Below are 17,465 nucleotides of genomic sequence, written 5' to 3' on the forward strand. Positions count from 1 at the left end.
TAGTCGTGCGGCGGTTTAGAAACTTCTGATAATGGTGCGGACGTGGTGCAGCTGTGGTGCGGCAGTAAAAAGCCGTGCGGACGTGGTGCAGCGGTGGTGGTACGGCGGAATTCCATTTTTACTCGGACCGTCTTATTCATCAAGCACAGACCAATACCTTGAGCGCCTTTGTATTATATCCAAACCACAGTTCTAAATTTCAATTTAAATATTTTTTATAAACCTTGAAAGTTGCTTATACAAATTTTCAATTTATCAAGGGAACTCTTTCAAAAAAATAGATTTTTTTTTCAGTTGCTTATGTTTCAAATATAAATAAATAAAATTCAATCAAGAAACTTTAAATAGAAAAAAATACAACACATACAAAAAAAAATTCAGAATTGCTGTCATTTAAATTCAACACAATTCAATCTCAATGTTTTTCGCCCTCGACGCACAAAGCTACCAAAATTTACAACGCACCAAAAAAAAAAGTAACAAATTCAAATTAAATAAATATTTAATTAATCAGGATCCAGGCGCAAATTTTATTCCAGCAAAAAAAAACAACCTATTCCATAAACCAGCTTCCAGAATTCCTTTAATCTTATCCACCACTCTTTTTACTGCTTGTCCGCTCCATTTGCTATCAAAAATTATTGGACTTCTGTTACCCGGTTGATGTTATGGCACATCGCGTAACCGTAACACAAGAAGACACAACACACAATTCTCCTGGATCTCTCTGGCTTTGGATATATGCATAGCCCACGCAACAATGAAAACCATTCCACGTAAATATTTACAACTATAACCGTGTTATAGAAATTTACAGTAGAAGGGGGCAATAGAATGGTATAGAAGAGGATTTAGCTGGGCTGAACAAAAGAAGTCGCACAGGAGTATCCTTCTTTCGAAAGGATCACCAGCATCGTGTTTGGTATTATATCCTTGTCTTATCAGCGTTAGTCAAATGCGTGGTTAAATGTCGGCCCATGTTAGCAAAAGGTGAAATACACTCTGTGAGTTAACGAAGGATGTTATAAGGTCGCGGGACACGCAACACAATCTCTGGGGACCATCCGGCGGTGGTAGGTAATATCGTAAGGAATCCTTATATTGCTCTGGAATAATACACTCTTTTTTCAATGCAAACACAGAACTAAAAAAAAAAAAAACAAAAACAAGCGGAAAAGGAAATAAATGTTATGAGCGCACACCGTTTTGCTTAGCTTTTGTTTTTCTAATGGAATTTATTAAACGTGGAAGCGATTCTATTACATATTTTGTTTAGTATCAGAAACCTGCAGGATACAGGATTAAAGGACGAAAAGGGTTCAATTGGATGTTATAGAAGGTATATTTGAATTTTGGACTTTTTTTAGTGGGCAATTTTAAACTGAAACTTTAGTAGGCTGTCAAAATGGATCGATTTGAAAATAAACGAAACATTTCAAAAATATTCAAAAACACTAAGAAATAAATTCATTACAAATACAACATTTGTAGAGTTTAATATTAAAAAAATCGGTTTCCATTAGAAAAATATTTTGAAAAAAAACTTATTTTTAAGCATATATTTTAAGTTATAGAATAATTATAGTTTTGGAGTTAAAAATTACTGATTTTAAAATACATTATTTTGGTATTTTTAAGTGTTGGGGGTACTAATAATAATAATACATATCAATAAGTCTTAAACGGAGACGAGGCCATTTGCCCTAGCTTCGAGTTGAAGGCTTTATTGGTTAGAGCTACTTTGTCCCAAATACCATCAGCAGCATTTATGTTCTACATTCAAGAAATTTTTGATGTTCGAAAATTCCCAATCATTTCCATTTGGTTACTTTGTCATCTTGATAAGATTATAATCTTATATAATATATTGCAGTTTTTGAACGGTTTTATGGCACTTTTTCTAAATAATTGGGCTTTTTTAGAAAAAAAAAAGTTACGCATACACCTCAGTGAACCATTTTTACTTGCGATATAGGTACTATAGGTCGAGTCCTAGAGGAAAAATTTAATTTTTTTTAGGACCAAAACTAAATGTACCTGTTATACAGGGTGTCCCAAAAGTAATGGATCAAACGAAATATGCTGATAGGCCAACTTTAGGGCTCTCAGAATTTGGTAACTTGTTCATCCCAAATCCTTACGGTTTTCGATTTAATGCAGTTTTTGTGAAATTTCGAAAAATCTCGACTTTGCAACAGTATTTTGCTTCCTCCGCTCATAATTGATTTTTGTTTTTTTACAACTCTTTTACTAAAACATTGCCTAATAATTGAGAACCATTAATTAATCAAAATATTTTTTATTTCATAGGCCATTTCGCTACAAATTAATTAACAGCTCCATGTTTTATAAAAACTCAATTTCTAACTTTTATTTCAGAGCAACACCCTGAACAAAATTTGTATGGTGTGACACAGGTTTATTATTTTAAAAACTTGCCGCGTTATTGCAGTTTTCAAAAATGTATAAAAGTTTCCAAAGTTGAAATTAGAAATAAAGATATTACAATTTAAAAGCAACAAAACAGAACTTTTCAGAAAAAAATAACAAAGAAAAATAAACACATTTTTTCGACTGTTGTTTGTTTATTTCTTTTTGAATAAAATCCTCGATTTTTGTTTGTTATTTTGCTCTGAAAACATCTGTTTTTTTGCATTCAAGTTGTAATATCTTTCGTTCTAATTTCAACTTTGGAAATTTTTATACATTTTTGAAAACTGCGATAACACGGCAAGTTTTCAAAATAATAAACCAGTGTCACATCATACAATTTTTTTTCCGGGTGTTGCTCTGAAATAAAAGTAAGAAATTGAGTTTTTATAAAACATGGAGCTGTTAATTAATTTGTAGCGAAATGGCCTATGAAATAAAAAATATTTTGATTAATTAATGGTTCTCAATTATTAGGCAATGTTTTAGTGAAAGAGTTGTAAAAAACAAAAATCAATTATGAGCGGAGGAAGTAAAATACTGTTGCAAAGTCGAGATTTTTCGAAATTTCACAAAAACTGCATTAAATCGAAAACCGTAAGGATTTGGGATGAACAAGTTACCAAATTCTGAGAGCCCTAAAGTTGGCCTATCAGCATATTTCGTTTGATCCATTACTTTTGGGACACCCTGTATAAAGGAAATAGAAAAGTTAATTTTTTCAAAAACAGCTCTTTTGATTTTGATTAATAGGTACATATAAAAGCCTCCTTTTGAAATAAAAAGAAAATATTTTCTGTACCGTTATTAACTGTACCTGTCATAGAACGATTTTTGGATTTATGAATTTTTCGAAAACGAGAAAGCAGAAACATTAAAACAATCATTATATAATTTTTTTTTTATTTTTTTTTTCAAAAAACACTTTTTTGAATTTTTCAATTTTTTTTTTGAAAAATCAGTTTTTTGAAAACGGGTTGATGAATTTTAACGATATTTCGTTTTTATGTGTTGAATTATATTTTCTTAAAAATGACATACACAACTTTTTTTTTAAGAATGTTAGAAAATTTGTATAGGTATATAAAAAATTAAATTAAAAAAAACGAATTTTTTTAAATTTTTAACCAAAAAATTAAAAATTTGAATTTTGATTTGAGTTATGATTTTGTTATTCAAGTCCTCTACTCCCTTTTTAACTTTTTTTCAAAATACTTTAATTGCAGTCGTTTATAAAAGAAGCTATTTAGGCGTATGTTAAGCTTCCAAGTCCCCGAGACTTATCATTTGTGGGTCCTTTTATTTTTACATAGTTTTATTTTTAAGAAAATTGAATGTTTTCATTCTGGTGAGGTTTTTTTTTAGTGTTTAAAAGGTATCTGATCATTTAACTTTTTGGGTCCCAAAGTGTTTCATTTTATCAGGCAATTATGTGGCCAACCAGCAATGCAGAATATTTTTCAAAAAAATTTTTGTTAACATGCAAAACCAACCGGGAATGTGTAAAATCCTGGAAGAAAACAATATTTCTGGACCCACAAAATGTTGACCCCTTACTTGATGATTTTTTATTCTTACTAAACCATAAAGCTTAAATTTATTTTTACGCCTATAAGACCTTTTGAAAACTTCATTATCCCTTTATAGCTACCTACTCTAGTTTATATATTAAAATTATGTTCTTAATAGCACACCCACACTTCTTTGTCTTTCGAAAAGATGTGACTCATATTTATATCTCGAAACCAAAAAGTGACTAAAAATTACGCCAAAAACCCAAGCTTAACCGCACTCATTATGAAATTTTAAATTGTCATGCACTTTGTGAATATGACACAAGGTGCTGCTGCCATATCACCCTCTCACCTATCCACATTATACCTTATACCGCACCTCTCTCTGATGTTCTTATACACAATCTTGTATACATATATGTAAAATATGAAATGTATCTCCAGTATGCGACTTTTGTGTACCTTGCGGCCAAAGTGATTACCTCGCACATTATTTTCCATTGTTTTAGTTTTGTTAAGTCGAAGGATCGTTTCACACGTTCTCTGACAACCACAGAGTACCATAACAGCAAAAGTATACTAGCAGCAGGAGGAAGGAGTACAAGTTACAGAAGCATAGCAAATCTCTCAGATGTATGCGTTTAGCACGCGCCCTTGCCTCATAATAGCGCATTTCCTAGATTTTGTATGCGCGCTAGGGCTTATCTCCTCAGCCTCATCATATACCACCGCCACCATCCAGGTGTAATTAGACTGCAAGACCTACCTTTTTACCTGCTTCCACCCTTAATTACCTGAGGCAAGGTGATCCTGGGACATTCATTCAAAATGCTGCCTCATATGTGCATGCATGCATCTTTTGTAACTATAACATGGGTCCCCCCCAAACATACATATATACACAAGAGGTACAACCAACACACAAGAGAGAGTGAGAAGTCCTTTAAAAAGTCGCGACATCATTCCAAGCTGTGTGTGATGTGTGCGGCGCTGAAATGACTTCCAGAGATGGTTTTCCTTCGTCCTTTTTTTTTTATCATTTTGCATTCTGGATGATGTCGGCCTGTTTTCTGCGGGGGTTTATTGGTAGATGTAATATCTGCACGATGTTTCTCCTTGCATCAGCATGTGTCGCTGTGTATAGTTCCTTTTTATACCCTCCTTCCACCTCTTAACTCTTGACTCCTTATTTTGTACTACTTGATGGGTGCAAAGAAGGAGCAGCAGAAGAGAAGGTTATTCAGGCGAACCGAGCCAAAAAATGCATAAATTCCGTTTTAATTAGAAAATTAGCTGAAAATATGCGCCTCACGTTAATCGTATGAATAGCAAACCCGAACTGTGTGTCTGTATATGTAGCTGCTCTGTGTTGTACCAAAAATAGGATGAGAAGGCTATTATATATATTTTAGATTCCTCTGCTTAACTGTTTTGTATATCCTGGGATACTTTGGTTGCAGTTATAAAAGCTAGAGGGCGTTAGGGATGTATTGTTACTATTGTAGACTTGGTGTATCCTCTCTTCTAGCAATATAAACGCTTCGCTGTGTGTATATCCTTTGAGTTTCTTTATGATTCTCATTATCCTGACAAAAGGATAGTAAATTGTTATTTTCAAACTCTTGGTTCTTGTGTAATAACGTTATATGGATGATTTTTGAACGTGTGACTTTCCTCCAAAAAAAATCGCTTCTATAAGACTTCTTTAACTCGAGTCAAATTTAATGTCTCTGCTAAAAAATATTCAATTTAAACTTGGCAAAAGGTATAATAATAAAAATTTATTTTTCATAAAAATACTGATAAACAACAAAATCAAATAAAAATAAAATAAATCACTAAAACGCATCACCATTAAAAGAAAATTGAAAAAAAGAAAAAAAACTCAAATGATCTCTTTGAACTGAATTTCAAAACAAGTCATTCAATTTCTCATTGGAAATGTTATCATAAATTACACAAATCTACCAAATACCATGCCAAAGGATCAAATGATATATAAAAAGGACGAATGTCAAAAATATAAAGTTTGCCAACCAAAATGTTACAGAAAAAAACAACAACAATAACAAACAAAAAATCCAAAGAAAAAGGACATTATGATATATTCAATGGATTGTGTCGCATGAGCCAACTGCAAATTTATGGAAAATCTATTTTAACTGAACCAAAAAAATAAAAAATAAATGTAAAGAAGAAATGTCAACTGCCCGTCCATTCGTATATGTATTGTGTCCTTACTCCTCCTTACAAGGATAACCAACTCTGAATTTTTCAGTCAGTAGACGACAAGAGATTTATTTAAAATCATTCGAGAGAAGAAGTTATGACTACTTTTATACTAAACCAACCAAACGAGGAAGAGAAACCTTCAAAATAAATATAAAAAAAAAGTCCTGACATAAGCAGCCATTGACGAGGAATTTATTCTTGCGTTTTAAAAGAATTCCAGAGCTGTGGAAAGTGCTTTTTTAAGTACTATTTTGGTAGTTTTGAAGTGCCAGGGGTAGTAACTGATTCAAGTCATTTAATATCCATAAGTTTTAAGCGGGGACGAGGTCTTTCATTCTTTCTTCTCTCTATTCTCGTGTTGAAGCTTTTATTAGTTAGAGCAGCCATACTCAACCTTTTTTATGAATTGGCCACAATGAATGCAGATGGGTCATAAGAAAACTATTGACATCAGTGGGCATTGGTTTGGATACGAATATCTTCTTCAATCAATTTGATGCCAAGGACTTTTTTGTAGAACGTTTAAGCTCCTACAAGAATACATAATTGCTAAATTGAAAATAATGAATTTTTAGTGAATTAGAAAATTTTTATTAGTAAAAAAAGTTTTTATATTTTTTTTTTAACTTTGACCTCGAATATCTTTCAAATGGTTAGATTAATAAAGAAAGTTAACGAGACCTTTTTTGTGGAATAATCTGTTTTCTACAAGGATATTTCCTGCCCGTTATATTATTACAATTTTTCAATTAGTTACGAAATTAAGAACAAAAAACGAATTTTTAAAGATTTTCTCGATTTTTGGACCTCAAATTAAACGGTTAGATAAACGAAAAAAGTGTACAAGGCCTTTTTTGAAGAGCGTTCAAATTGCTACAAGAAATGCTAAAAAGTCGACTCATAAAAAATGATTTTTTTTTTCTAGAAGCTTGATGTAAAAATGGAAAATTGCGAAGCGGAGGACCTTCCCATTAATATAAAGAGCTCATATTTGGTGAGTATATTCAAGGTGTATTGCAATCGATTTTTTGGAGTATAAAATGAAAAAAAAAAGGATTTGGATTTTTTAGACCCACCCTAATGTACTTTCAAGAAAATTCAAAATCATTACGTAGTCACCTTGATAAGATTACAGTAGTATTTTGACGGTTTTATGACACCTTCTATATATAATTAGCATTTTACAAAAAAAAAAGCTACGCATACACCACAGTGACCGATTTTTATATTAGCTTCTAAATAGCTTGATATTTCTATTTCCATATTTTAGATTGATCATTGACTAAATTAACAAAAAGATTTTTGGAAACATTGACGCCCTCTACCTTCCTAAGCAGTAAATACATTTTCAATCGAACTTTTAAAATAAAATTTTTTACAATACCAATTGAACTTAAAAAAAAAAAAAAACCAATGACAACACTGTTATTCTGCAAAGTAGTAAGTGTCCTTAAAGGATCTTATTTATATTTATGATTATTTCTCTATGTCCAATCCGAGGATTATTATGGTCTCAACGTTTTGTTTGGACAACCAACGCGAAATCTATCTCTCTCTCTCTCATTCATTCTTTCGTATAACTACTCTCTTTTAGTCATTCATGTTTTGAAAACTATACAATTTTTGATTGCACAAACCATCAGACGACAAAAAGGACGAATAAATTTCATCCTCCATCATAAAAATGCTGGCATTTATGTTATTTTTGTTTGTTATATATAGAGGAGTGGAGTTTCTGTCCGTCCGTCCGGTCTGTCCATGTACATGTCCATCTATTTTGTATGATGGTTGTCCTTTCCATTAGTTTGGCTGTTTTATGTTTACTGCCAGAACACCACACTAATGTGTCCTAAATCTTTTCAACTATACTAAGGGAACAATTTTCTGTGTTGGTTTTGTTGGTTATCTGTTTTTTCTTTGCCAAGGATATATGTGATTTGTGTATGAGTTTGTGTGTGTAACGCATATAAATCCTTTTAGAAATGCTCATCATCTTTTATGTCCTGATGGAGACTAGAGGATACATGTCCCATACATAAGTTTGCTTTTGCTCCTTCAAAGTGATTGGAGAGAAGTATTTTCCTACACCACAACCATATCCATATCCACCACCCATAATCGTCTTCGTCGTTGTCCTTGTTGTCCTTGTCGTTGTTTATACTCGAAGTGACATAAATATTTCGAACGGGTGACATTTACGACCGCAAAGCGGTTAAAGGACTCTATATGCGTTTCGCTTTCGCCGCCGCCATGTTGACAGCGAGGAGCTGTTTTTTTCTTCTTCTTCTAACTTCCTTGTCTTCTTCTTTCTTTTCCTTCACTTTACTTCGCATCCTGTTTTGGTATCTCTGATTTATTTGTCAGTTGTGTTGTCAGCAAAATGTCCTAGCAGTATTAGGCGAACTTGCGGATTGTTCTAGCGAGCCTCTCAAAATAATAAGAAAACGGATACATCCTTTTGCCATAATCCTAGTTGAGTGAAGTGTTATGGTACGTTGGACTTGAACTTTTCTTCCCACTCTTCTGCCGCTGCTGCTGCTTTGGGCTGACTGTCTACTACTTTTTGCAGGACATCATTTACGGCGCGTTCTGTTGTGTGCCTCACATTATATCCCTTCGTTCAGTGACGCCTTCGAAACTGCTAACTTCTCTCATATATCACTCTAGTATATCATCCAAACACACACACACATTCAAACAGAGAGAGGATCTTCTTCTTATACTTAGGGTCGTTGAAGATGATATTTATGCCTTTAGTCCTGGGAGTTGGGGCAACCGTAGTAGAATACATTGGGTATAAGAATGTTAAGATCTACTTATATGCCATGTGGTTTATGGATTCAAGTATTTGACATATTTAAGGATGTGAAGGATCCTTTGCAGAAGAATATATAGTAAAGAAGAAGAAGACTCTAGGAGAAAGTTTTCCTTATATTTCTCTATGTGTATGCCTTCAATCTAACACGACAGGCCAAATTATGATGAAGGCTTCTTCTCTTATTTCAAGACTCTTTTCCCTCTACTCACTATATGATATGGCAGCAGCAGCAAACACTGCGAAGAAGGACTTTTTCCTTATTGTGGTTTTTTTTTTGGTTCTGTTTTCTATTCTTGTGTGTTATATGTGGAACAATTTTCCTTCAACGAAAACCATAAATATAAATGGAGGAGTTCCTATCCTATATCTACAAGTATAAGTTAACATGTATATAGAGCTAGGAATAGAAGAGGGGGGAGGGGGAGAATTTTCTTATAGAGGTTGTTAGTATATTGTTTATTATTATAAAGGTTTCAGGGTGATGGGTTGGGTATTAATTTTCTGTCTTTTTTTGTGTTTTATTTGACAGATAAGTTATACTTCTTCAAGTTTGTTTTTAGTTGATTTTGAAGGACTTTTTTTTTTAACTTAGAATTTTTTTAAAAAAACCTCGTACATACAAGACAAATAACTGAAAGCGAACAGTAAAGTTGCCTGAAAATATAGGCAAATTTTAACTATTCTTTATTAGGGCGTTTCAAAAAAAAAAAAAAAAATTAAGATAAATTTACCTTTGAACTGGAATAACTTCTAACTGAGTTGATTAAATGAAAAATCACTGTGAACCTTTTTTGTAGAGAGTTCAATTCTCTAAAAATCTTTGATCTATAAGGCAATTCATCATTCATTTGTTATAAAGATCAGAAGAAAAAGAAATTCCTGTGTTATTCTTATGGAAAATAAAAAAAAGTGCGATGCAGAAGTACTTAACATAAAATAAAGTTTTTTTTTTTTAAGCGCTATTCTTACCGATGACTTTATTAAAATTGATAAACATTCAAAAATCAGAGATTCCAAATTGATAAAAAGGTTAAAAATACATATCAGAATATTCTTGCAGAATATATGTACATTAAGCCAAAAGGCATTAGTATTAAGAAAAATGAAGTATAATTTATAGGCCCTATACTAAAGAACTAGTTAGTAAGTTGTAGGTTATTGATAAGTAGGCTAGTTTTCATGAATTTTTATCCACCTTTAAGATAGTTTTAAGATGATGAAAAATAAAAATTAATTTAAAATTGAAAAAAAGCTTTATTTTTCTGAACCTGAATGGCGTTGGTACAAGAAATTGCAAACCACCGAAAAAACATGTATGGGTCAAAATCATGGAGGTGGAAAATTTGATGTCCAGGCATTTTTTTAAATCAAAATAACATTTATTTAAAGTTTTTTCTCATTCTACCAATTAAAATAGTAGGCACGCATATACGAATATTTTTGTTTCGGTTAGAAAAGTTTAAATTTCTTTTTATTCCATTTTATATACCCAAAAACAGCGTTCCCGGACATGTCCATAACTCAAAAACTGTTATTCAAATGACTTAAAAACACATTAAAGTCAATTATTTTTAAGTATTTCTTTTCTAAATACTACATATATAAACAATACTTTTTATAAATTGGTACATCTCTTACAAAAAAATTAAGTTTTTTGTTTTTTTTTATACATTAATAAAAGATGTCCCAAGAGAAATGACGCATAAAAGCAACATTTCTTAATGTATCAATATTTTAATCATCTAACTTACAAATTGTGCTGCAAGCTGTTTTTAAAGTTGATTTTATATAGATTTATCATTCCACGCTTATTTTTATGGATAAATATATAAAATATATGTAAGAAGCTAGTTTTAGTTTCATTTTTAAGTAGCGTACATCAATTAACCGTCATTCCGGGAACGATTGTTTTGGGGTATAGTTAGATTGAAATTTTAATTCTTTGGTGATATTATGATCGAAAATCGAGGCCACTGCAATATAATCTCAAAAATATTTCGTTTAACTTTGTGACATGAAAAATAAAAATAAATTAAGGTCAAAACGTCATTTCCGGGAACGCTCTTAGAATCTGAATAAATAATGTAGTCTAACACTCATAATTTTGCATTTTGTGGGTATTTTTACTTAGTAGTCTATCTAAGTATGGCTGTAATATACACTTTTATCAAAAAAGTTACAAGAAAACAAAAGAAAAAATTACTTATGGCCTAAGTGTTTCGGACGTGCATAAAAGCATTTTTTTTTTTTAGAAATCGGTCTCTGTCCCAAGAAATAAAGTTATATTTCATTTATTTATGACGTACTACCTTAATATAATAGTATTCATTCACATTGATACTATTTCTAGACCCCTAAAGTCGTTTGGAAGAGATAACCATCATTTCCGGGAACGTTTTTCTAGTACTAATTTTTTGGGGTTTTGCGGTAAATTGAAAAATATACATTTTTGTGCTCTGCCCGTTCATGAACCGACAAATTATGGCTAAAGCGAACATTTGAGCATGAAATTTTTATCATAAAACAAAGTTGATTTTTTAAGAATTCGGTCATCGAAATTTTCCACCTCCATGATTTTGACCCATATTTTTCTTAGGTCAATAGTAATATATAGTCAATCATGGTAGCTGGATGATTTTATTGTCAACTAAACCAATTCTTTTATATCATTTGAAAGTTAAAATGAAACGGTCACTATGGTGTATGAGTAACCTTTTTTTTTGACCATTTACTTAAAATTATTAAGTTTTTGAGTTAATCATTAAATACCATTAAGGGAACTAATATGAAACAGTCTGTGAATTATACTAAACTTTTTGATGTTCAACAAATGTATTGATAAATTTAATGAGAATTAAAAATTAAAAGCGTTTGTTCAAACGAGTTTTTTTTTTCTAGGAAATTAAAAAAACTATATGTTGTTATTTAAAAAGTACCCATTTATTACATTGTACCATTTTCAATTGAAACAATTGTGCTTACTTTTATATTAAAAATATTAAACCGTTTTTTATTTGCAGGAAATCTGGACAACAACCGCTAGGCAAGGTTGCTTTAGCACGGAGTAGCTCGTCGGAGGAGGTCTTAAGGAACATCGGATTAATATCATAATTTGTGCAACTTGTTTCAAGTAAAATGGAACTTTTGCTTGGAAAATTCACAGAAAATATTATGAACGACTGGACCGCACGAACTTTTTCTGACAGTACTTGAAATGCTATAAGACTAAAAGCTTAATTTAATCTTAAAAAAGTTCTTTTTTTAATAAACATAAAATTCGTTTTTTTTTATATTGCAAAAACATCTTTTAAAAAGGATTTGACTACGAAATGAATGATTTGAATAGATTTTTCAGAAAAAATCTATAGGAAAATATTCAAATCGTTGGAGTCGTTTCAATAAAAAATATTCCGATAAAAAAAGAAATTAATTTAGTAATTTAAATAATAAAAACAAAATGCTTTTTGTTTAGTGGACTGTGTGAAATAAATTCAATTTTATTGGATTGATATGAAATTTAGTTCAGATGATGCGTTTGCCGAAGAATTACATTTGAATCGTTTATTTCAGAAACAGCATAAGTCCACTTTTTCCAAAAAATTTTTTTTTGGAAATTTCTCATTTATGTATAATTATTCATCTTCTGAAAAAAATTAAGTATGTCAGACCCCCCAAAATACGAAAACTGAAAGAAAAGGGTTCAAAATATATGGAAAATTTTCACCCGGTGACAACATTTTTGACTGTTAAATACATGACTTTTTACCAGTTTTAAATTATTTTGGCAGCAATCTTGACACGCACCCCCTTTTGTTATATATCTATAAAAAGGTAAAGAATTACTCTATCTATATCTATTAAATTCATTAAAATTGTACTCAGGATTCAAAAGTTATATCCAGATTTCTGGTGGTGGCAGCATTTTTGACTCTTGAATAATATGACATTTTACCAGTTTTAATTTTTTTTGGCAAATATCATGACACGCAAGCCTTTAAGTTATACATTTATAAAAAGGTAAAGATTTACTCTATCTACTGCTATTTAATTTATTAAAATCGAAAGTAGGGTTCAAAAACTATAGCTAAATAAAAACAAAAGTTTTACCACAAAAATTTCGTTTATTTCAGAAACGACATAAGTCCACCGACTTTAAAGGCTTAAAAACATGCAAAGACCTAAAAAAAAGTTTATATTTTAAAGGTTTCTAAATGCATCTTAGGCTAGATTATAACTCGGCATACTCTAAATTTGAAGTGTTGGGGAATTTTAAGTAAAAAACAGTTTTTTGTTGCTCCTGAAAAGTTTATGCTAATGGACTTATGTCGTTTCTGAAATAAACGATTCATTTGGGCTAATCAGTAAATAGATTGAATAGATTTAAAACAAACCACAAAACAAAAAAAATAATTTTGTTTCTTTGTTTATGTATTTCGTCTTAACATCAGCCAGAGCATGCGAAACACCGTTTTTAGCTGTCTGAATTTAATCAAATTTTCCTTAAATAATATAGGTAGTTTAAAGTGAATATTCATTGAAAAAAATATATTTTTGTATAACATTTTATGGGAATTATTAAAACCGTTTTCTAAAAACTAGATTTTTTTTTAAATCCAATATTTTTGAAAATTTTGGCTTTTCTAGTTTTTGAACTTACAAAAAATTTACTTAAAAATCTACCAAAAAGTTTTTGCATACAAATTTGATTGAATTCGGTTACCTAATTCGTTTGCGAAAACGTCAAAAATTAGGAAATCAAATTCTTACCATTAGTCATGATATTCCGAAAAATTATTTTTTTTTTATCAAAATATGTATAGGTACATAAAATTTTGGAATTTGGCCAAAAAATCTGTTTTTATCATCGATTTACTGTTGAAGATTTATTAATTTCGAAACAGACAATATTTACAAAAGAATTGATTTTAATTTTCTGTATAGTCGCCATTTTCTTTATATGAAGTCCATAATAATAATAACAATAATATGTCGCTGTGTTAAAACTCAGCCATCGTCATCAGTAGCGTAAATCTCCACATAAATTATGACTGATCCTTTTTGGAAGGACAACACAAAGAAACTTAACCATTGCAGTTGAAGTGGGTTTTTTTGTACCACTCTCACACATAGTGCACAATATTGTTCAGCTCAGAAAATCCAAAAGGGACAAAACTTAACAAAAATATAATAATAAGAGAGAGGAATACAAAGAAAATATATAAAAAAATAAAAATAAAATAAAAACAAACATTACCGCACCATACCATGCATTCACATGCACACATTAATAAGTTAACACTCTAGATCGTTTGATTTGGGACTTTTTATTTTTTTTGAACAGAGTTTGGACATAGTTTTTTAACCTTTCAAAGGGAAGATAAATCATTGTAAGGGTAAGAAAGTACGTTAGTGATGATATGATTGAAAATTCAACTTGAGTTTTTAGTCAAGTGGATCTAAAGTATGTAGTCTAAATTTTTACAAATTTCAAATATACTCTATTATGTCTATCAAATCATTCAAATCTCATGACTGAAAACCAGAACTTATTTCGAGGTTTGGTTTCCCAGATATTTACATACAAAGTTGGATTTTTAACAATTTTTTACTAGTTTTGTGGAAAATCCGTGAAAATCATTCGTCGAAGAAATATTTTTCTCTATGGCTTTTAATTTACATCTAAAAATCTAAGAAGTCAACAATGTGTCTGCAAATCAGTATCTAGAACTGCAAATGCAATTCCAGGATCAGGACCTGCTCCTTAGACCAATTCAACTACTCGACACAGACACTGAGTGTGAATTATACAAGTGAACTACATAGATATATTGAAACTGGAAATGTAGAAAGGAGAAATATTTGCAGCAATCCTTCTTCGAAATCCTTTTTTGGCGATAATTTCTCCCGTCCGACATTTTGAGTCATCCTGGCAAAGTGTTTTATGGCACCTCTCTCGCTCATTTATTATTTGTTATGCCTCACAGTGTAGTCGCTAAATATATTATAACCACCTCGCTGATGTTGCTTCTGTTCTTGCTTTTGCTCCTGCTCCGTGCTCCTATCCTACCATTCGATTTCGTCGTCCTCTCCTCCCTGCTAGCTGCTGTTGTGTCCAGGGATGGGCTGGCTTATACTCAGACTGTGAGGAGGGTTATTATTATCCTTTATTCCTTCACTTCGAGCTTGAAGCAACGCTTTTGTGGGATATGATTGTGTCATGGGGTAGCTGTGGGGCTGGCTTTTGTTTTTAACTGTTGTCCTTTTTCGCAATTGTATATGTATTATAATTGTGTAATATACAAAAAAAAAGCCCATTAGGGCATAAAGTTTAACACCCCAACGCGATGGAAATCCAAAATATTATATACAAAAAAAAAAAAAATTCCAAAAAATTAAAGGACAACAATATTCAGCTGCGCGCTGTCCACTAAAAAACGGCGCAGAGTCCTCTAGCGGGTGGATTCGTATGTATAACCTACTTGTTCTTTGGGCGGCTTCAGGACAGATTCCAGATGCGGCAGCGGCGGTGCATTGTATGATAGAGGGACTAGGTCTGGGTCGGTTTGAGCTGGAGTGGAAAGAGTCCTGGAGGATAGAAGACTCCTTGATTTACCACGAACATAAAAATGATTTATCAGTGACATTAAAATAATGCACACTATGGCACATTTTATGTGCGAATAGGTTTGCTTCGGCAAGGAGGGATGAGAAGGAAAAGTGGGGGGTTTGGGATGGGAGGGATATAAATGAATGTTGTGTGTTTGGCTTGGCTCAGGATTCAGTGTCTGTCTGTCCGTGTTCTTCGGTCCCGTTTTGTTCATCCCCGTGCATAGTTTTGGGGGATTGTTATATATATTTTTTGTGTGTTTCTGGTTTTGTTTTTAGAGAGAGAATGGTGTGGTACAAGAGTACCAAAGGCAACTCCTCGTTTTTGCAGAGATAATGGCCATTTTGGAACTATTTTCCAAAAAAGGGTAAAGCATCACGAAGATGGAGTAGAATGGAAAGAGGTGGCCAAACACTATAGAAAGAGGTCGTGCTACTCATTAGTGCGGTTCGCCGTTTGTGAAAATATGCGACACATACAAAATGAACACCTGTTCGGCTCATATATCTTGAAGAGTTATTCTAAAATTTTTGGTCATGGTCGACATTGTACTATAGACCAGGACCTACCTCGCTGTTATACCATCTATCTACCTCTATTGGAAAAACCCAACTAAGTGGACATTAAATGATAAATTTTGCACAAAATCAGTCCACGAAATGAGGATTTAATGAGATGTAAGGTTTTTAAATTGTGCCGTGTTGGAGTGTACGTAGGTACGACTGATGGTCCTGCAGGAGTAGTGCTTTTTTGTGATGTTGTGCGTAAAAGAGTTTTTATTTGCTTGTTAGTAAGGCCACATCATACATATAAACTTCCCACGTAAATTGTATGTGCATATCTAAGTTCTGTCCTACTTAATTTTTCAAGAAAAACCATTGAAACCTTAACATCCGCCTTCAATTTTTATTTCGTTATAGTCATTATATAAAAATTCAAAAATTTACCGAAATGAAAAAAAGCACTCCCGTCATTCAAATAAAACTGACGGAAATGAAAGAAAGCACTTCCGTCAATTTTCAAATTCAAAAAGTGTTCAACGGACAAATATACCTCCTGAGATTTCTGGGCGCCTGGTGAAAAATTTCAAATTTGTATGAAAAACTCCGATTTTTCGGTTAACAAAATTCAAAATTTTTGGGTGGAAATGAAAATGACATCCGTCTTTCATTTTCATTTCAATGGCGGTCTAAAAAATTAATTTCCGTTTATTTAAAAATTCAAAACATAACCCACGGAAATGAAAAAAAGCACTTCCGTCATTCAAATATAACCGACAGAAATATAAGAAAGCACTTCCGTCAATATTCAAATTCAAAAAGTGTCCAACGGACAAGTTAGTATATCTCCTGAGATTTCTGGGCGCCTGGTGAAAAATCTCAAATTTGTATGAAAAACTCCGATTTTTCGGTTAAAAAAAATTCAAAATTTTTGGATTGAAATGAAAATCACATCCGTCTTTCATTTTCATTTCAATGGAGGTCTAAAAATTTCATTTCCGTTTATTTAAAAATTCAAAATTTAACCGAAATTTGTTTGAAAAACTACGATTTTTTTTTGTAAAAATAAGAAAATTTTCGGATGAAAAACGAAAATCGCATCCACCTTCCATTTATAAAATAAGTTCATGTTTCACAGGCCTATGCATTACCTAGGTAAAAATAATTTCAAATTTGTTCTTACCTTCAGACTTCCTTCTTGTTAACTGGTATGAGTTTTGCAGTTCTTTTACTGATTTAATTTAGTAAAAACAAAAATAAAACAACATTCCATAATTTAATCATTTTATTTATTTGTTTTTGAAGAGAGTTGTTAATGTCAGAATACTTACCCTTCGAAAGCCTTAAGTACAATAAAATTTTAA

At 31.7% G+C, this 17,465-nt stretch overlaps 1 long non-coding RNA gene across 1 annotated transcript; it reads left to right on the forward strand.

Moving 5' to 3' along the window:
- Window positions 1-289: 289 nt before the first annotated feature.
- Window positions 290-12,169, forward strand: LOC129918672 (uncharacterized). Its single transcript, XR_008772984.1, has 3 exons — window positions 290-476; window positions 522-1,339; window positions 12,015-12,169. It is a non-coding gene; the product is annotated as an uncharacterized LOC129918672 (long non-coding RNA).
- The last annotated feature ends 5,296 nt before the right edge of the window (window positions 12,170-17,465 follow it).

The sequence above is a fragment of the Episyrphus balteatus genome, chromosome 4, assembly GCF_945859705.1.
Source record: "Episyrphus balteatus chromosome 4, idEpiBalt1.1, whole genome shotgun sequence".
Taxonomy (NCBI): domain Eukaryota; kingdom Metazoa; phylum Arthropoda; class Insecta; order Diptera; family Syrphidae; genus Episyrphus; species Episyrphus balteatus.